Below are 22,297 nucleotides of genomic sequence, written 5' to 3'. Positions count from 1 at the left end.
GGGCTCTCGTTTGTGAAATGACTGGCATTTCAAATACACAACAACAAAAAAAGCCACACAGAGGGCCCTGGACAGGTGGCTCAGTTGGTTGGAGCATCGTTCCATACATCTACGGGCTGCAGGTTCAATTCCCGGTCAGCACGCATACCTAGGTGGCTGGTTTGATCCTTGGTCAGGGCATGGATGGGAGGCAACCAATTGATGCTTCTCTCACATTGATGTTTCTCTCTCTCTCTCCCTGCCCCTTCCTCTCTCTCTAAAATCAATAAATATATTCTCAGGGGAGGATTTAAAAAAAAGCCATACACAGGACATTCAATTAATGATGACAAAGATGCTAATATCATAATACTATCCTCAACATCATCTTCTAGCCAGTGAGAATTCATCACAGACATTATTATTTGTGTAGATCATTATTTGAGTAACATGAAATATAAGTATTACCCATAAAGTACACCCAGGCACTCAATCCACAAATTCGCTGAGCATCCCCTGTGCACCAGGCAGTATTCTACTCTAGGAGTTAGAAGCACAGCAGCGAACAGGGGATAAAACCCCGGCCCTCGTACAGCTTTTATTTTAGATCTAGGAATCCCATTTTTTAGCACATTAACTGTATTTTTGTCATTGCCATTTTCTTTCAAGGTCTATTCATGATTATAACTATTATCTCTCTTGGATCTAAAAAAGTCTGGATTGTTAGAGCTGAAAGAAGTTCTGTGCATGACATGAATTCCAGGCAGGTGGGCAGGGGACCTAGATCCTATCTGTGCTTGTATGTCTGACCTCAGATGCAACATCTGGCTGACGCAATGGCTGAGCAGGCCCAGGAATGCCAAACATCCCGCATGTCCCAGGACAAGCCTGACCCAGGGCACGGGGCTTGTGACAGCTGAGCCGGGAGCAGGACCAAGATCTGCTACACTCAGTCTGGGGCCCTTTACAAGACACCGTGCCATTCCATTCTTTTCAGGATTATTTTGGGTGACATGATCCCTGATTTCCATCCATTTTGAAGGCCAGACAAAACAGTGAAGGTAACTTTGATGGGAAAGTCACTGGCCAAGATCCTCTGCTTTGAAATCCTCCAACTGGGTAGAGCAGGTCATGTCTAGTTATTGTTCTAAAACTACCTAGATTTTTAAAACATCCCCTACTTCTTATCAGGAAAGTCTTTTCATAGCTAAAGCTCAAATACATAGCTGAAGCTCATAAAAATTAAAATTATTATGTCACCTAGATCTAATTTCTACTAGGATCTAGCTAATTTGCACAGCGATTGTATCTTGGTACACAAAGATATAAACCTTATCACCACCCTGGTTTTGAGAAGATTTAGAGCATTCTTCCAAAGCCTGAGTGGGATAATGCTAACATATTTTACAAGAAAATTATCAATCCACAGGAAATAAGCAGCTTGTGGGGAGAATAATAAGTGTGCCAAAGAAAAAACTTAAGTAAAAATCTTATCAAATAAACAATGTACTTAAACAGCGAATCTTTTATTCACTGGTAAGCACAGGGCAATGCAGCACTGTCTGAGAGGTAAAAATCAGACCTCTCTCTCTACTTGCAATGTATCGTAAATGAAAGAAGGAGTTTCCATCTTTTGCCAGTTAGGTTGAAATGCCATCTCTGCCTCCTGTCCATGTGTGGTGAAGTTACAATCCGGCTCCTTACAGTTATTTAACCCCTAACCTGCCCTTAATGCATATACTTGGGTAGCTGAAGGCTACAGAAGGATTGCAAAACATCCCCAGAAAGGCTCTCATACCTAAATCAACAGTTCTCAAACTGTGCACTGAGAGGCACTCCAGGACACCAAAGGGAGCTCACAGTGTGCTTCAAAAGATTTTAAATTTGCAAGCAAAGCATCGCAATACTAGACATCTGTTGGACATCATGCAAACTACTAGCTCAGGAGAGTTCACATTTCAACGTTAGCTTGAGCTACATTCCTTCTGATGATATCACATCTTTGCAAAACTACATTTTCAGCAGTTACTATGATAAAAAGCAACTGCTACACAGAATGCAGTGGCGGTGTCTGATCTGATTCCAAAGTTTTAGAAGCTGTGCAGTGCCCGAGATGCACACGTCCCATTATTAATTGGGCTTACAAATGAGGTAAAACTGTTTTTCTTTCAATTTACTGTATTTTTTTCAAGCAGGTGCTAAGTTGTTAGGACACACTCATAAACTAGTGGACCTAACTACTTGATGAAAAACTGTTAGCCATTGCTTTTAGTCAAGGGGTGTTGGAAAAATTAAGGAGATGCCAATGGCATCATGAATGGAGAAAGTTAAACCTCTGACCTAAACATTTTGGTCAAGCTCCAAACTGCGGCGGGAATAGGAAAGTTTTGTTTTCGATGAGCACATATTTGGAGAAAGAGACCCGCTCCCGGGCCACCTCTGGAGGAGTCGCAGTGGCAGCAACAGCTGCAGTGGCCCTACGGAAGGGTCAGGGACGCCGGGTCATCAGCCCCTCGCATCGTACTGGCCACTGCCACCCTTCTGAGGTGCCCGCCTCTGGAAACAGATTGGAAGGAAGAGGACTGGGCTGGTGACTGAGGTGAGAGCTCAACTGGGGACATGAGTGGAGGCTGCTGGTGGGACATGCGGTAGAGATGACCAGGTTTCTGCAACAGGAGAGTAGAGTGAGCGAGGGGAACAAATTTGGAAATCGGCAGTAAATGGATGAAAGGTCACCATTTCCCATCTACATATCAGAGGAAACTATATAGATGATACAGAATGAGAAGACAGGAGCATGGAATGCTAAGGGAGCATCAGTATGTAAGAACTGGAACAGGCAGAGAACTAGAGAAAGAACTAGAAGAGCTTACTGTCACCTTCTATGAACCAAAGGAAGTGAGTTTCAAGGAGAGCGGTCAAATTGTCAAATGCTGAGGAGAAGTCAGGTCACATCTGATATTCACAATCTGGCTCTCTAAGTACTAAAAATAAGATTGATGATGCCTTGTACCAAATGGCAGTGAGCTGAACAATTACACTGGGACTGAAACACACAATGAGGACTTCGGGGGAAGAAAAGTTGGGTGATCATGTAACATAAAACAAAACGCAACCAGCCCACATGTAATTGGCTAGCCTGCACCCAGGCACAGCTCTCATTCAGCTTTGGGTCAGGACTCAAATGAGGGCGAGGCTATGAGTAAGTGCTTTATTTCACTTTGCTACAATAAACTAGCATAAAGGTCACATGTTATAAATCAGATGATGGTACATAATTTAATCCTTTTCCCTCCCTCAAGACCACTATTTTTTCATATATATCTCATGGACCTAGGACAAGGTTGGCTATTCACATATTTTATAAACTTAGAAAACACATTTAATGATACAAGTAGCTCTAGCTGTAAGTTTATATTATACTGTGTATGAGATTTTGGTTCTCCTATCAATTCTGTGGGAAATCCTTCTAATAGGTTCCTTTCCTGTTAAAGCTGATTTCTGTTTCTTAGAGCCAAAAATCCTATTAAATGATACCCAACATCTTAATTTGCCAACAAATAGAATTTTAAACATTAACTATCATTATAGTCTAAAAATAAATATTTTAAATTTAATACATAAGAAAAAAGACCAGAACTTCAAAGGAAAGGTTATTCCTTTAAAGTGAATGTTACCTCTTTGAAAACATCACCGTATTTTTCTCATTTCCCTGCAGATGACTGACACCTTCACCAGAGACTGGATTTCAATCCAAGGACTGGCACTTGGTAACCACAAAGTGCATTTAAAGTCTAACACATAGTAAGTCTCAGTATATGAGATCTGTCAGGAAAAAGTCCAACCATTGTTAATGTAATGGGAATGGTTTGCACGACATCAACGTAACCTGGCAGCCAAAAAAGAGTGGACTGGAATGCGCATGTGTGAATGATGACAATTTCACCATACTAGTCAGTGGGGGCAGTAGATGCTGTTGAGTGAGCGTGTGTAGTGTGTGGCCATAGCATTCAAAATGACCAAGCAAGTAGAGCAATGAATCTGCATCAAATTTTGCATTAAGCTTGAACATCCCTCTGCGGAAACTATTCGGGTGATTTAGGAGGCCACAGCTATGGATTGGCAGCTTCATCATGACAATGTGCCCACTCATGCATCACATCTTGTGCAGAGTTTTTTTAGTGAAGTATCAAATCACCCAGGCGACTTAGCCCCCCTACAGCCCAGATTTGGCACCCTGCAACTTCTGGCTTTTTCCAAAACTAAAATCACCTTTGAAAGGGAAGAGATTTCAGACCATCAGTGAGATTCAGGAAAATATGACGGGGAAGCTGATGGCGACTGGCAAAACTGTGTGAGATCCTACTTTGAAAGGGACTGAGTCATCACTGTCCTATGTACAATGTTTCTTGTATCTTGTATCTTCTTCAATAAATGTCTCGATTTTTCATAGCGTGTAGCTGGATACTTTGTGGACAGACCTCACATATTTGTTGAACTGAAAATATGCAACTCGTTATTAAAACACTTAAATGTAAACATTAACTAATATTTCAAATTACCATATATATTTTTTAAACTTCAGACAAAATTAAAATAGCAAGTGGGATTGAATTTTGTTTTTTTCTGGTGTCCTTGACCATAGGCCATGTTTGTTATGTTATAAAAATCTAAGTCACAACTGAGAGGCAAGTTTCCAGAGAGTTAAAATTACTTCATCTGTCCACCCTCCATCTCTAATTTTCATCCCCACTTTTTCCTCAAACTTTTATACCAGCTCCACCAGGTCCTTGCGTTCCCTGCTCAGCAAATGTGTCCCCAGGCTGACGGGATTCAAGTTTCGCTTTAAATTCTTCAGGAAAGCTATTACATAGTGGGTCAGAACCTTTGAGAAAAAAGAGAACTACTTCCTAAGTGTCAGCTAAGCATTTTGAGATTGTGCTCTTTCAAGCACCAGAGTGTAATTTACAGTTTTAAAGTCATGATTTTCCACATGAAAGGTCCATTAGTGTGATTTAAAAAAAAATGACTAAAGTAGCTGGCTCCTAACCATCAAATCGAACCCTGGAGTTTGTCATGCCCTCTGCCCGTGAAAGAACAAACATTTTTGCTCTTAATCACAAAAATAATTTTTAAGTGTCATACAAGTATTTCTGGATAAGCAATGAGACCCTACTTGTTGAAGAAAAACAGGTAAGGAAGTGGGTAATTTTGAAGCAGATTTTAACTGCAAGTACAGGCAAAATAATAAAAGAACAAGATCTAAAGTTAAATTCCAAAGATCTTATCAATGTAAGTAGTGTTTGTTTTATTACATAATGCATTTTCAAATTAAACGTGATTTTAAAAATCGAGCAAATGAAAAATAAAGCTCAGGGAAAGAAAAGTCCCCAAATCAAAGAAATTCCTTTTGATTTTTAATACATTTTTTAATTGTTATATTACAGTTGTCCCAATTTTTCCCCCTTTGCCCTCCTCCACCAAGCCCACCCCCTGCTCCCACAGTCCATCCCCACCCTGTTGTCCATGTCCATGGGTCATTCATACATGTTCTTTGACTAGTCCCTTCCCCTTCTTCCCACCATTATCCCCTCTGGCACTGTCAGTCTACTCCATGTTTCCGTGCCTCTGGTTCTATTTTGCTCATTAGTTGATTATGCTCGTTAGATTCCTCTTATAGATGAGATCGTGTGGTATTTGTCTTTCACCGGCTGGCTTATTTCACTTAGCATAATATTCTCCAGGTCCATCCATTTATTTATTTTTTTTTCACTTTTAAAAGTGTGAACACTGGGGGGCGGCTCCAAGACAGCAGTGGAGTAGGAGGATAGATCACGCACCTCCTCCCAAAACCAGACTAGAAATAAAATGAAAGAGAACGATCACCCGAGTTAAACTGAAGACTACCTAAAAAAGAGACTTTTAACCAAGGATGGCCACAAAATCACCCCAAGACTGGTAGGAAGTGTGGGGACATCTTAAAAGGTCTGGCCCCATTCACACGAGTGGCCGCCAAGACTGCAGCGGGGCTGTGGGAGGTTCCCCTTGAGAGGAGTGAAGCCAGGACCAGGGCCCCACGCATGGAAAGCCAGTGCCAAGATCAGCCCATCACATAGCAAAATCAGCAGTGAAAGGCCACAGGGTCTTTCTCTGCTGGGGAGAGACAAACACCACTGGAGACAAACCCATCATCTTTTTCTGTCCTTAAAGGGGCAAAGCACGGGGTTTGTGCTCAAGGCTGCTAATCTTGGACCCCAGCAAAGGAAGGGCAGTGCAGACTGGAGGCCAGTCTAGAGCAGGAGGCACTGGGGAGAGACTTGGGGGTACGGCTATGGGATTGTCAGGGCCAGGATATACCTGGGCTCCACAGCAGCAGCCTTTTCAGAGAAGAGCTAGTCTCTCCCAGGGGAAAATCAATTACCTTACTCTGCAGGATACTGCTACCCCAACCTTCAGAAATTCCACTCACCACACCCTCTGGAATCCTGTTCACTCCCTCCACCCTGCACCTTTTCTGATCTTCTTTCAGTTTGGCTCTGTCTTGGCATTTTGTTTTGTTTGGGTTTTTTTCTTTCTTTTCTCCCATTCTGCATCTTAACCCCTGCTGAGAAGACAGCAATGTAAACAGACTCAGGGGGTGTCAGAGACTGCCTGTAGGGCACATACACTTTCACTTACACTTTCCCAGGAAACAGACTGGCACTTCCCCCTCACAGGACAGCCATAGAAACATGCTCCCAACACCCAGCAGACCCAAAAGCTGGGCTATGGAGGCCCTAATAGGGCCCCCACCCTGCTGAGTATAGGGAAATAATCCTGGACAGACTGAGACTAGTGGCTTGGGGGAGGGGCAACACACCCACCATCTTCCCTAAAGTCTGAAAAGCACCTGCCATGGGAGATCCAGGAATCACAGCCCCCCTGTTTCCCCCCAGAAGCCCTCTCAGAAATAGCTGGGTCTGTGACTAGTCTAAGATTGACAGCAGGCCACTGGGCAGAGACAGGCAGAAGCAGATCCTGCAGTGACATGGGACATTTGCTGACACACCCACTGGACCCACTGCTGATAAAAACCAACTTTGCAGAGCAGCTCGGCCCATCCTGGGAGCAGCCAAGCCCAGGGGAATCATCCCCAAACTGGATCACTTGTAGTTTCAAAAAGGCAGCTGAGGGCCAGACATGGACAGCACCGGACATTGACTCACACCAGACCCAGACATCAGAGCCACATCCAAAGGGAGAAAACAGCAAGCAAGCACTAAACGCTGCTGAGGAGAATCCACTTGGTTCTTTTTTCATTATTTTTGCTATTTTTTCTTTTTCATAGCCTTTTTATTATTTTTTATCTTTTTATTTCTATTTTTAGTATTCTATTTTTTCTTTCATATCTCTTATTTTACTCTTACTTTTGCTTGCTCCATTGCTCCCTTCTTTCCTTTTATTATTTTTCTTACTTTTTCTCTTTCTGTATTCCTTTTCTCCATTTTCCTCTTTCAGCTCATTACTAGTATTAGTTCTCTTCCCTTTTCTCCTCTCATAATCACTCTTCTTTCCTTTGGTCTACTCATATTTTTTTTCCTTTTCACTTTCCCTACTATTCCATTTCTTTCTGTTTGTATTATTCTTTGTTCTTTTGTCATGGATATTGTTGTTGTGGGTGGGGGAGTTGCTTGTCTTGGTGATGTTTTGCTTTGCTCTTCCAGCACCGATACAATAGCATATGAGATGGGGTGGGGGTTGGGCCTCAGAGACAGCCAGTTGTAGGGGAGTCCCCACCAATGAACACATCAGTAACAATCAGGACCCAAATACAACAGGAGAGTCCGCATAACCCACACAAAGGATACTTTGTGTAGAGCATCCAGATCAGGAGATCAAGGAGTCTGTACCACTGGGTTCCACAGGATCCCTAGCACATAAGGCCACTCCACACTACAGGGAGTCAAAGCAGATCATAATAGAAACAAACACAAAGTGACAACTAAAATGGGGAGACAAAGGAACAACCCCCAAATGAAAGAAAAGGAGGAATCTCCAGAAAAAGACCTAAATGAAATCCAGACAAGCAATTTATCGACAGAGTTCAAAGTAATGGTTATAAGGATGCGCAAGGAACTTACTGGGAACTATATCAGCATGAAAAAGGACATAAAAACTATGAATAAGAACCAGGTGGACATGAAGACTACAATATCTGAAATAAAGAATACACTAGAAGGAATTAAAAGGAGGCCAGATGAAACAGAGGATCAAATCAGCGAGTTGGAAGACAAGGTAGAAAAAAATACACTATCAGGACAACAAAGTGAAAAAAGACTTAAAAAGAATGAGGGTATTTCATGGGAGCTTTGGGAACATTAAACATAAAATATTTGCATCATAGGGATACCAGAAAGAGAAGAACGGGAGCAAGGGCTAGAAAACCTGTTTGAAAAAATAATGCCAGAAAACTTCCTTAACTTGGTGAAGGAAAAAATCGCACAAGTTCAGGAAGCACAGAGGGTCCCTTTCAAGATGACCCCAAAGTGGCCCACTCCCAGACACATCGTAACTAAAATGGCAAAATTTGAAGACAAACAGTGAATCTTAAAGGCAGCCAAGGGGAAAACAGCTAGTAACATATAAGGGAGCTCCAATAGGTATCAGCTGATTTCTCAACAGAAACTTTGCAGGCAAGAAGGGGCTCCAAAGAAGTATTTGAAGTCATGAAAGGCAAGGACCTGCAACCAAGACTACTCTCTCCAACAAAGCTATCATTTATAATAGAAGGGCAGATAAAGTTCTTCCTAGTAAGGTAAAGCTAAAGGAGTTCATCACCACCAAGCCTTTATTATATGAGATGTTAAAGGGACTTATTTAAGAAAAAGAAGAAGATAAAAACTATGAATAGTAAAATGACAATACACTCACAACTATCAACAACTGAATCTAAAAAACAAAAACAAACTAAACAAACAACTAGAACAGGAACAGAATCGTAGATATGGAGATCATTTGGAGGTTTATCAATGGGGAGGGGGAAAGGGGAGAGTGAGGGGAAAGGCACAGGGAATAAGAAGCATAATTGGTAGATACAAAATAAACAGGGGGAGGTTAAGAAAAGTATAGGAAATGGAGAAGCCAAAGAACTTATATGCATGGCCCATGGACATGAACTAAGCAGGGGGCATTACTGGAACAAAGGAAAATACCGGGCAGAGGGGAGAAAGTGGGAAAAATTGTGACAACTGTAATAGCATAATCAATAAAATATACTTTAAAAAATGAAACTAGACCATCAACTTACACCATACACCAGAACACACTCAAAATGGATAAAAGACTTAAATATAAGTCATGATACCATAAAATCCTAGTGTAAAACATAGTAAAATTTCAATATCTCATATAGCAATATTTTTGCTGATGTACCTCCTAGGGCAAGGGAAATAAAGGAAAAAAATAAGTAAATGGGACTACATCAAAGTAAAAAGCTTCTGTGCCGCTAAAGAAACCATCATCAAAATGAAAAGGGAATTGACTATATGGGAGGACATATTTGCCAACGATACATTGGATAAGGGTTTAATGTCCAAAAATATATCGTATAAAAAACTCATCTGACCAGGAACACAAACAATCCAATTAAAAATGGGAAAAGGACCGGAACACACACTTCTCCAAGGAGGACATACAGAGGGTCCAGAGACATATGAAAGGATGTTCAGCATCACTAGCCATCAGAGAGATGCAAATTAAAACCACAATGAGACTTCTGGCCAAGATGGAGATGTAGGTAGACACACCATGCCTCCTCTTACAACCAAAAGAAGAACAACAACAAATTTAAAAACAAAGAACAACCAGAACTGACAGAAACTCGAACTGTATGGAAGTGTAACAACCAAGGAGTTAAAGAAGAAACATTCATCCAGACTAGTAGGAGGGGCAAAGATGGGCAGCTGGGTGGAGAGGACTCCCAGCAAGGCAGCTGCTGGAGGACCAGGGTAATCCCACATTCTCATGCAGATGAACCGGGAGGAACAACTGGAGAGCAAGATAGACCACACAACCAGGGTTCCAGCACAGGGAAATAAAGCCTCAAACTTCTGACTGAAAATATCTGTGGGAGTTGAGGCAGTAAGAGAAACTTCTAACCTCACAGGAAAGTTCATTGGAGAGACCCACCAGGTCCTAGAATGTATACAAACCCACCACCCCCCCCCACCAGGAATCAGCACCAGAAGGGCCCAATTTGATTGTGGGTAGCAGGGAAGTGACTGAAAACCGGCAGAGAGTGGAGCAAGTGGCACTGCTCCCTCCCAGACACCTCCCCCACATACAGAGTAACAACAAAGCGACGGGAGTTGCCCCACCCTGGTGAACACCTAAGGCTCTGCCTCTTACTATGTAACAGGCCCAACAAGACAAAAAAAATAAGGCCCAAATGAAAGAACAGATCAAAGCTCCAGAAAAAATACAACTAAGTGACAAAGAGATAGCCAACCTATCAGATACATAGTTCAAAACACTGGTAATCAGGATCCTCCCAGAGTTGGTTGAATATAGTTGCAAATTAGAGGAAAAAATGAAGGCTATGCTAAGTGAAATAAAGGAAAATGTACAAGGAACCAACAGTGAAGGGAAGGAAACTGGGACTCAAATCAATGGTTTAGAGCAGAAGGAAGAAAGAAACACCCAACCAGAAAAGAATGAATAAACAAGAATGCAAAAAAATGAGAGGCTTAGGCACCTCTGGGACAACTTTAAACATTCCAACATTCGAATCATAAGGGTGCCAGAAGGAGAAGAGGAAGAACAAAAAATTGAAAACTTATTTGAAAAAAAATAATGATGGAAAACTTCCTCAATCTGGCAAAGACAATAGACTTCCAGGAAGTCCAGGAAGCTCAGAGAGTCCCAAAGAAGCTGTACCCAAGGAGGAACACACCAAGGCACATCATAATTACTTTACTCAAGATTAAAGATATGAAGAGAATCTTAAAAGTAACAAAAGAAAAGGAGAGAGTTACCTACAAAGGAGTTCCCATAAGACTGCCAGCTGATTTCTCAAAAGAAACTTTGCAGGAAAGAAGGGGCTGGAAATAAGTATTCAAAGTCATGAAAGGCAAGGACCTACATCCCTGATTATCCAGCAAAGCTATCATTTATAATAGAAGGCCAGATAAAGTGCTTCCCAGATAAGGTCAAGTTAAAGGAGTTCATTATCACCCAGCCCTTATTATATGAAATGTTAAAGGTACTTATATAAGAAAAAGAAGTAAAATGACAACAAACTCACAGCTATTAACATCCAAACCTAAAAAAAAAAAAAAAAAAAAAAAAAAAAAAAAACCAAAAAAACTAAGCACACAACTACAACAGGAACAGAATCAAAGAAATGTAGATCACATAGAGGCTTATCAGTGGGGGAATAAGAAGGGGAGAGAGGGGGAAAGGTACAGAGAATAAGTAGCATAAATGTTAGGTAGAAATAGATGGGGGAGGGGGTTAAGAATAGTATAGGAAATGTAGAAGCCAAAGAACTTATATGTACGACCCATAACATGAACTAAAGCAGGGGAATGCGGGTGGGAGGGGGTATGAAGGTCAGAGGGGAATAAAGGGAGGAAAATGGGACAACTGTAATAGCATAATCAATAAAATATATTTAAAAACAAAAAATTAAAAAAAATAAAACCACAATAAGATATCACCTCACACCTACCAAAACAGCTATCATTAAAAATCAACAAATAAATAAGTGCTGGCGAGGGTGTGGAGAAAAGGCAACCCTAGTGCACTGTTGGTGGGAATGTAGACTGGTGCAGCCACTGTGGAAAACAGTATGGAATTTCTCCAAAAAATTAAAAATGGAACTACCCTTGACCCAGTGATTCCACTGCTGGGAATACACCCTAAAAATCTTGAAATACCAATTCAAAATAATTTATGTACCCCTATGTTCATAGCAGCACTATTTACAACAGCCAAAAAAACTGTGGTACATTTACACCATGGAACACTACACATCAGGGGAAAAGAAGGAATTCCTACCTTTTGTAACAGCCTGGATGAATCTGGAGACTATTATGTTAAGTGAAATGTGCCAGTCAGTGAAAGACAAATACCATATGATCTGACTTATAAGGGGAATCTAATGAACAAAATAAACTAATGAGCAAAATAGAACCAGAGGCATAGAATCATGGAACAGACTGACAGCTATAAGAGGAAAGAGGGGGAGGTGGGAACTGATTTAAAGAAGGTGAATGGATTAGTCAAAGGACATATAAGTAGGACCCATGGACAAAAACAACAGTGTGGGGACTGACTATGGAAGTTGGAGGAGGACTGGGTGGGGGAGGCAAAGGGGGAAAAATGGAAACAACTGTAATAGCATAAACAATAAAACATTAAAATCCACACACAAAAAAAGTGTGAACATTGAGAAAGAAGACACCTACTAAGAAGGATTTCTGATGTCTAACTAGGCTCAAATTCAAAGAGAGAGTGAGCCTAGCAGCCATTTCTATACAGGGGCTTCTCACACAACTGAACTTCATGGAGAGGCCTGCACTGAACTGCCTGCCTGCACTGTTTCTGCCAGCTGAGCCAGCCCTTATAAAGGAGTTCCAGGGATTCTAGTTCAACCAATAAAACTGAGGCTTTTCCCATCTAATGGAAGCTTCACAGCTCCAACCAACCAGAGAGGCCCTATTCTGACCAACCATGGCAGTGCCTTTTGGACCAATCAAACTGTTGGGATTTGGAGTCCTTATTTGCATGAGGAGAGACCAATCAGGCACCAGGTGTAGGGACTTCTGTCCATATAAGCCAGCTCCCCTCTGACTCTGAGATCACACTTCCTCTTCCCACCATAGACTGAAGACTGAGTCTCCCTGGCTGAGCTGAAACACCAAAGGTGTCTTGCCAGAACAGAGCAGAGTAGACCAGCACAGTGCCAAGTGGACTGGGAAGTAGCACAGCAGGCCACCGAGGAGCAAAGCAGAGCTATCCAGCCAAGCGAGGGGCCCGGTCCTGGGGCTGCAGCATAGCTGCGCAGTTTTCACAGCCCTGCTGTATCACAATTGAGCTGTTTTGCACTGAATAAAGTTTTCTTTTTCACCACACCCCAAATTGGAGTTTCCTGTTGGTGTTGAATTGGCCTTAATGACCATCAGTTAACAAAAGGATTAATTATATTTTTCAAAGCAAGGTCTTACTTTTTGTTATTTTTAACTATGGTAAAATACACACAACATAAAATTTACCATCTTAACAATTTTTAAATATACAGTTCAGTGGGGTTATGAACATTCACACTGTTGTGCAACCAATCTCCAGAACTTCTTCATCTTGCAAAACTGCAATTCTTTACCAGCTAAACAACACTCCATCCTCCCCTCAGTCCTGGGCAGCCACCATTGTACTCCGTCTTTATGAAAGTGACTAGTACCTCGTATAAATGGAATCACACGGTCTTTTGTTTTTTTGTGACTGGCTTATTTCACTTAGCGCAATGTCAAGGCTCATCTTACGTTGTAGCACATGTCAGCAGTTCATTCCTGTTTAAGGTGGAATACTATTGTCTTGCATTCACACACTGCATTTTGTTTATCCATGCATCTGTCAATGGACACTTGGCTTGCTTCCAACCTTCTGTGACTTACTTTTTAAACAATTTATTTAACTGAGCAGGCACCGGTGCTGGAGTCAGACCATCTGGGTTCAACTCCCTCCCCTCCACAGTAGTCGAGAAAATACATGTTAAAAAGAAAGAGGGTAGAGGAAAGATAGGTATACCATGAAGCACTCAGCAAGTAAAAATACTGACCTCTCTACGTTTCGATGAGGGTTTTCAGATACCAGAAATTCATTCAAACATTTGTTTTTCAATGTGAATATGAACAAACATATGCCAGATGCGGAAAATGCAGAGACAGTGCCTCCTTTGAGGGCAATGATGGCCAAAGGACACACATCTGACAGGTCAGCAGCTGTAAATAATGAGGGAAGTAAGGTGAGAGAGGGGTACACGGCCAAGCCTCACCCTCGGGCAGGGCTCTGGAAAGGCTTTCCAGAGCAGAGTCCTGGAGAAGGAAGAGTCAGGAGAGCACAGCGGAAGGAGAAGGCTCTGCAGAGAGGGGACAGCAGAACAAGATGTGGACGTGAGAGGGGGAAGCACAGGCTCAGAGGCAAGACGCTAACTTGATGAAAGGGGATCCCAATGAGGAGAGCCCCCAAACAGAACAGAAAAGGAAAAAAGAAAAAGAGAGGCCTAATGAAGTGTCAGTCAATAGGAGGAGATGAAACCCACTAGAGGTCAGGCATCACCAGACAACCATTTCGGTGCCAGTGGGAATCTCCTGGCCCTTGGCTGGAGTACCCTCGAGTGTGAAAACAGAGTATGGCCCAGGAGTACACATTAAAACTGTAGCAGCGGAAGCTGAAAATCATTACAAGATTACTGACCCGCAATGCCACACCTCATTCCATTATGTGGAAATATTTGTAAAGTCTAAACATGCCCCAAAGAAGGCCACTTCATAAAATACGAAGTGATCTGCTTGAGTCTCTGCTTTTCCAAATACGAGCAACTTGTCAAGTTACTACACTATAGTTTTATATTAGTATTTACTTTCAATACCTGCTTCATTCCAAATTTAAAAAAATAGATTGAATCATCTACTTTTATGTTATCTAGTAATCATATCTCAGGGGCTCACAGAACTGCAAGACCTACAAGGTTATTGTTTGCAAATTGAGTTTCTATTCCCCAAAAACTACGCAAGGAACTAACTAGACCATGAAAATGAGGAGAGATCTGCACCCTGCTCAGGTACGAGACCAGGAGGCCGTCAACAAACAGTGACGATACTACGAAGACATGTGCCAGTACAGAAGAATGTGGAAGGGATAAGAACAGGCACCTTCAGGTCCGGGACATCCCTTTATTCACTTTTCCACTCATTCTTCTCTTCAAGGCCTCACAGGCGCCAGGAGCTGGTTCCAAGTGATGGAGATGCCTGTACAGGAATGCTCCGTAGATGGCTACTGAAGGATGAATGAAAGTGCTTTGGGTGGAGGTGGGAAGGAAGAAAGTGTTCCAGGTAGAAAGAAGAGTGTGGAGACCAACACAGCTACCAGCAGTCACAGTGAGCGGAGGAGGGACAGACAGGAGAGGCGTGGAAGGTGGGAGACCCCAAAGGGTGTGACCAGGAGCATGAGTTGCGAGACAGCAGCACACCTTTCCCTTGACCGGAGAAAAGGGATGAAGGATGTGTGGAAACAGGAATACATTTGAGGACAGGGAGAGACCAGAAATACGCCAACAGGGCACAGAGTGGGGTAAAACATGGTGAGCAGCAATTCACTGAGAAGAAACCGTCGTGTGTAGGACACCAGGATATCCGTATTGCAAGCCTTTTATGGCCTAATGCTATTAAATATTTCACTCGAACAATCAGACCTCTCCCTGTTTGCACTCCATGACCACCGTGCACTGGTATGGATTTTCTGCCCGCCAGAGGCAGAAACAACCCTGTCACTTTTTCACAATTTATCATTTGTTTCTTGCAGATCTGGTGAACACTGCTGAAGGTCCACACTGTGAGTCCATAAAGGACTCAGTCAGGAAGGAGTAATTCCTGGAAAACTGACTTTCCCATGCTAATACTGCCCAGTTGGAGACTCGGCTCCCTGGCAACATCCTGCATCTCTGCCCAGGGATCTCTGCCCCAGCATTGTGATTGCCACTAAAACCCACCTCTGGATGTCCTGCTCTGCCCTTTTGCCACCCCCACCCATAACATTCCGTGTCTTAGTACTCTAATAGCTTCATATTAGAGCGTAAACACCCTATTGCTTTGCATGGGCCCGAGGAGACCTCAATCAGCTTTTGATTGCTTCTCTGTTTTGTAAAGTTTACTTTGGCTCTTTCCTTTGGTTATCTCAAGGTTGTAATAATTACAGTCTACATTGTGTTTTAATGACACTGTTCTCTTCTACACTTCCAGCCACTCACAAAAACGTTAAGCATCACAAGAACTAAGATTAGACAGACAATTCCATATGTCTCTCGGGTTGGGCCTGAATTACTCCAGCAGCCTCTTAGCGCCTTGAAAAGAATTTGAAAAATTATTCTTTGGTTGTTTTTATTTATATTATTAACTTTTGGCCAATGTTGTTTTTATTTTTCTATTATTAGTAACTCAGACACAATCCCTTTTAAACTCCTCGTACTCTATTGTTTCAGTACAAAGTAGTTCATTAACACAAAATCAAATGTTTTCACGTCCATTCTTTAACCTTAACCAGTGTAACAAAAGTAAAAACAAAAAATACAAAATCATGAACAAAACCTCTATAGAAATTTGTTAAATGAAGGGGAAGGGCATAGGGAGTTTTCTTGATGATATATATGTATTGTGAGTACAGTTTACCTATTTTCATTAAGATATCTCTAATTTCTGAAGAAAACTAAAAACGGTTTGCTCTGCTGAAGACAGGAACCATATATATAACTTCCCATTTCATACTGCTGCATTTCAACATTAATGACATCTCTAAGGTTCTTGGGTTGTTTTTTAAGTTTAGTCTTGCCAGATGTAATAAAATATCTTATTGCAGAGAAACACAAAATGACTGGTTACAAGAGCAGAACTAAAACAACGTTCCAGAGATTTACATTTGCCCCCAGACTAAAACCAACCATAAACCCATTAAGGTGCTATTCTCCAACACTCCAGAAAGTATACCCTTAAGATGTTATAAGTCGGAAAGGAAGATCATCCTTCAATTTCCTAAGCCATTTTATTTAAGTACGTATTTTGTAGCATGGTCAAAATTATGGTGCCCATCTGATTATGGGCTACATATTTGAGAAAGCTTAATATTCTGTCACAACTTCCCAAAGGAGAACAAATTTTCCTTTTCAAGTGAACAGTTTTAAAAAAGAATCATGTAGTTCTTTTAGCTACATTATTGATTTAAGTCATTTGCCACTATGGGAAGCGAGAAATTCTGAAGAAGTTGGTAAAGTCAAATGTAGATTACAGGCTTTACAAAATGAATAAAAGGATTCGAAGCAGCCAAGTAATTGTATTACTTTGAAAAAGTATTCATATCTTAAAATAGTACTTTGCTATTAATCAAACGATTGAAAGTGAAATGAAATTAACATATTTCAAACACAGCCAGAATACTGAGTTCAAGTCAAACCATCAAATCTTCATTTCTTAAGTAACTCAAATTAACAGACTCACTTACCTGGAAGTGTGAGAAGAGAAGGTTACGGATGGAACTACATCATTCCTCCAGGAGGTAAAAATACCTTGGCATCTCTCCTTGAAATGGAAAGGATTCTAAAATACAAAATAAATAAATAAAATAAAAATAGGAAGTAGTCCCTGTGAATTTCCATGTCTTAAATGTAGATGGTATTACAAGATGGTAAAATTTTAAATCATTTAGTATATAAAATAAAATTCCTCCAAAGTATCGCCCCAAAAAGCAGAATGGTATTTTCTCTTCCCTATTTTAACTGGTAATATACAAAACGTTTGTTTAAAAAAAAAACAACTCATAAAGGTTTAATAAATGGTGAAGCCACAAAGATGTGTGTGTTAAAGCAAAGCACAGTCATATTTACTTGATAAAGAACCAAAACAAACAAAACCCAAACCTCGCAAGTAAGAAACGTGCCTGCTGCCCACGCGCTGCGTCCTAACTCCCTGCTGCTCGGCTTTGGGGCCGGAGCAGCACTGAGGCCACTGGGCTGCCAGGTTGGGGCCCGGAGTTGAAATGCTGCCCCCCTCTGAAAGGACCGTGCTCGGCGCCACCACTTATTTTTTTAATGGTTCTATGGAATGAAATGTTAAAATAATAATAATGATAATAACAAATCCTCCCGGAAATTTTCCCCGGGGGGAAGGGAAGGGTTCACACGTTCTGAAGAATCGGAAGATGGCAGGAAAGCCCCGGCCCCCCGACCTCCCGCGGCGCGGCGCAGCGCCGCCCCACCGGGAGCGCAGCCGCTGCTGCCTCCACGCCCGCTGCGAGGAGCTCGAGCTCCCCGCAGGGTGGGCGCGCGCTCGGCCCCCGCGGGACAGCGGCCCCAACGCCGCCGGCCCTCGGCTGCGCTCGCGTCGCCCTCGCTGTCTTCCCAGCCGAGCGAGGCAGCTTCTGCCACGCGCCCCCACACCATCCTTTCCTGGAAGGAATTCCACTGGAGGACACAGATGTGTCAAGGAAGATAAGAGCAGATGGAAAAGGGATCACAAGCAAAACACTCTGGAAGCAAGAGCCAGGAAGCTATCTGCAAAGGGACTAAACCCTCCTGTTGGATAAGTGTTAATAATGCTATCTTCAATTAATTAAGGCAGTCATCTTTCCCAAGAGTTTTCATGATTTTATCTCATCTTTGTATTTCAAGTAACAGCAGAAAGTAAAAGGTACTATTGTTCCCGTTTGACGTTTTACATGCAAGAATAAAAAAGGTGCCGAATGGAGACACAAGGCCACAGGAAAGTTTTAACCCGTTCCTGTCTGCATCCACTAGCCCCTTTCTCCAAGGGACAGCCTCCTGGGGACTAAAGCTGATCAGCCACATTTTTGTGTCTTCCTTCACCTCAGTTTGAGGTTTTCTGTGAGGCACTGGCATGAACAAAGTCAGTAGAAGAATGATGTGTGTCACTACAGAAGTTTGGAGCCCGTTTGCATACACACACTGTCACCAGCACTCTGTGGGTTGCATGTGACAGTGGGCTGGGCCAGGCGGCTCTGCAGGCTCCACAGGCTCCACGGCAGTGCCCTCTGCAGGTTGCAGCCCTGCCTCCCTCGGCTTTGTTCTCACAGCGCACTTCCGTCTCTGCCTGCCTAATTAATCTATGTCTAAATGGAATTGCAGTTGGCAGAAAGGCGGCAATGCCAAAGTGGAATAATCACTTGGGCCGGAGTCTGAGTTGTTTTCCATCCTTGACAACGAGGAATGTTATTCCAGAGCCTGCAGGCCAAGAGTTGAAATGAGTTTATAATTTGGCTTTTCATCTCATATTCTTATTCTCTTAAATTTTCTTCTCTGTCTTTTAGCACGCAGGGGGCAGCTTCGGAGGCTAGATCACCAATGTGGTCTTTATTGATACCCTTAATAAATTTTCTTTGCCATCTAAATAAAAAGGGGAAAAAATCCCCATTATTCAAAACCACTCTTGTTTTAATAATGAAACCAAGTAGACTGTCAGCTCATACCTCCATATCATCATTAATAATCTAATGTGTTCTTCTCACTCCAGCAACTTGAAGAGAACTGTTGAGCATTTTCTTCTACACACATTCATCCAGCCTCTACGAGTCTGGTCCTAGGACTGCCGAACTGCAGGATGGCTCGGCTCCTTCCTCTTTTCCTAATAAAGAACTTACTACAACCCTGATCTTTGGCTCTGGGAAGCATATTGTCTCCTTAGCAGCTACACATATCATGTTCCCCAAGAAGGTAGTCATCTCAAGCTAGTAACGGAAAAGGAAAGAGACAGGGGTACAGAACCTGGGCAAGACTCCCTTAGTGAACACTGGGAAAGGGGAATCAGCGTCATGAAGAATTACTGAAGGTGGACCACAGGTATGCTAAGGAGAAGGGGTGGGTTCCGCTGGACACATCCCCCATTGGGAGAAAGGGAAGGAACCTCAACTGCACATCTGTAATATTCCGTACGCTGAGCTAGCTGCAAGACGTATACATTCATTTGACCCCCACAGCAATGCTGGGATACCTGCATTAATATCCCCATTGTACATATGGGGGAAACGAGGCTGCAAGGTGTTAGGAAACCTTCCCAACTAGTACACAGAAAAACTGGGGTTTTTCTCACTTCAGAACCGAAGCTCTAAAAAGAAAAAGAAAAGCAAGCCTTTAGTTTTTCTATTATGCAACATTGCCTTATCTGCAAGACTCTCTAGCAGAGGCGGGTGCTAGCTACCCTAAAGTGGTAACCTGGCAGATTTGCTCTTGGCTGCCAAACACTGCCACAGAGGCCTGGAAACACAGACCCTCCTCAGCCTCCTGCATCCCTCATCCTTCGTAAGAAATCACAGAGACAAAAGCACACTCTTGGACAAGTCTTCCCGAGTGCCAAAGAAATAAACAATAAGAATGTGCTAAAAATGAAAGCTAAATCCAGGAAAGCAACTGCAGGTACACAGAGAAGATACAGTACCTTGCTTGGTCCGATTCCGAAAATAATTGTCAATTAAAATCCCTCAGTCTTACACTTGTATCCGCAGCTGATGTCCCCTTTCCTGTCATCTGATGCCCAGTGTGTTCTTGACAGTTAGGCACAGAGAGTGAGGATTACAGAGGAGCTTCTGTGGTGGCTTCTTGAGTTTTAATTGTGGTAACAAGTGGACAAGAGAAAGCAAGAGGTGCATGAGAGTGGCCGGGAAGATGTCCATGGAGGCATCAGACACGTGGGTTTTGGAAATGTCCCAGTTGGGATTCTGAAGGTTGGGAGGTCCGTCCCACTCCACCCCCAGGAATAGAGTTGGACATACATCCATTAGCAGGACTCCATAAATAAGTTAGCTTTTCACCATGCTGAACGAAGGCTACCAAAAAGCAACTATTGAAAAAAGCAGTTGAAAATGGGGACACTGAGATCAAGAATATTTTAACAATCTAGGAACCGATTCTATCCAATGTATAATTAATCAGGGAAAGTTCCAGCGTTTTCATTTCCGAAGAACTTCAAAAACACTATTGGTCCAGTGGTATGACAATATCCATCGCTGTGCCTTGTAGGTTCCAACGCTTCCTCACACTCACAAATGGAAATCTTCAAATCTTTATTTCCCCTAAACTATATGTCAGATACACTGATTCCTGAATAACAAATGAAAAGTACCAAGAGACTACATATGTGTCTGCCAGCTAAAGCTGTCTGGTGAGATTTTCTTTGTGCATATGCAGATAATAACATATGTTTTAAAATTATGGTAATGTTTTTTGGAGTCCTCTGTGTCAGCAGTCCCCAAACTTTTTGGCACAAGGGACCGGTTTCGTGGAAGGCAATTTTTCCACAGTCCAGGGTGGGGGAGGGAGGGATGGTTTCGGGATGATTCAAGCCCATAGATTCTCCTAGGAGAATCTAGGCTGATCTGACAGGAGGCGGAGTCCAGGCAGTCATGTGGGCCATGGGGAATAGCTGTAAATACAGACGGAGCTTCGCTCACTAGCCCACCACTCACTTCCTGCTGTGCGGCTCAGTACAGGTCCATGGCCGGGGAGGTTGGGGACCCCTGCTCTATGCTACGGTAATGTTTTTCATGTGTATAAGTCAATGAGTTCTCTATGTTATGGTACTAGAAGACAGCTCGGATAGGGTCCAGAACTATGCGGTCAACTTCTAAAATTATCATCTCAAAAATATGTTTCAGAAAAGAAGGTGCCCTAGGATGCTACACATTACAAATTGCATGTTACTATATTCTTGACCACTTTCCTTCCACATTAAATAGTTTTACTTAAAATAGTAGGTTTTAAGGCACAACGGAGTCTAAACGTCATGAGTTCTTCCCCCAAAATGTTGTTTTCTGTTATTCTGTGTAATGGAAAACAGGATCTCTGTGTCCTGGTCTCCTGTGCACAGACTAAATGAGGAGAGGTCCCCTTCTTATGCCTAATCCTTCCAGGGCAGGTCACTGTTATCTTCTTCACTTCAATTTTTCCCCTTTGATAAACGGGGATAATCTCAGATACTATTAGCAGAACTACCGAGACTATGAATAAAATCATCTCACTAAATTGTTTGAAGTCTCTTTTTAAATGTATGGGCTTATTATCACCTTCAAGGGTATCCAATAATATTTTCCTTATACTCCAAATATTTACCCAGCACCTCCCAAGCTAGGCGATGGGGGGCCTGTGAGTTCCTTTTCTGAACCATCTTCACATCCTCAACACCGGAACCACCAACGTGATGAAGAATGAAATGACTCACAGGCTAAACAGAGACACAAATAATATGCTATTGGAGCACAAAGAGGGGCAGTCTAATTTGGATTAGAGAGAATCAGGGCAATAGCTAGCCTCTTGGAAAGAAATTAAATTGCTCTGTTTGCCAATCTTTCTCCTCAATCAGTTAAGACACAGACAGATGGTTGATGGACCTTCACAAAAGAGAGCTGTTCCCCAGTACACAGACTTCAGTGTCAGTTACACTCACACGCAGTGGCTCATTTTATGAGACACCCTCTCCCAGCAAATCCTTCTGGGCCGGCCCTGCCCCGATTAGACACTGCAGCTGCTCAACACATGTTAGGTACCATCACAGATGCTAATGAG

At 42.4% G+C, this 22,297-nt stretch overlaps 1 protein-coding gene across 8 annotated transcripts in view; it reads right to left on the bottom strand.

The window, feature by feature from the left end:
- CSGALNACT1 (chondroitin sulfate N-acetylgalactosaminyltransferase 1) overlaps positions 1-22,297 on the bottom strand; it is a 305,085-nt gene that overhangs the window by 143,390 nt on the left and 139,398 nt on the right. For 6 of the 8 annotated variants that reach the window (XM_053916678.2, XM_053916677.2, XM_024578924.3 and 3 more), the window contains one exon: positions 17,230-17,324. The gene's annotated coding sequence lies outside the window, so the exon portion shown is untranslated. Of the gene's footprint in view, positions 1-17,229; positions 17,325-17,644; positions 17,933-22,297 lie in introns of those variants that run through there. The other 2 variants (XM_045186708.3, XM_071220135.1) reach the window with 2 other exon arrangements.

Source organism: Desmodus rotundus, chromosome 13, assembly GCF_022682495.2.
Source record: "Desmodus rotundus isolate HL8 chromosome 13, HLdesRot8A.1, whole genome shotgun sequence".
NCBI classification, from domain to species: Eukaryota; Metazoa; Chordata; class Mammalia; order Chiroptera; family Phyllostomidae; genus Desmodus; species Desmodus rotundus.
Note: the sequence above shows the minus strand (reverse complement) of the source record. Positions and strands in the feature narration are given on the sequence as shown.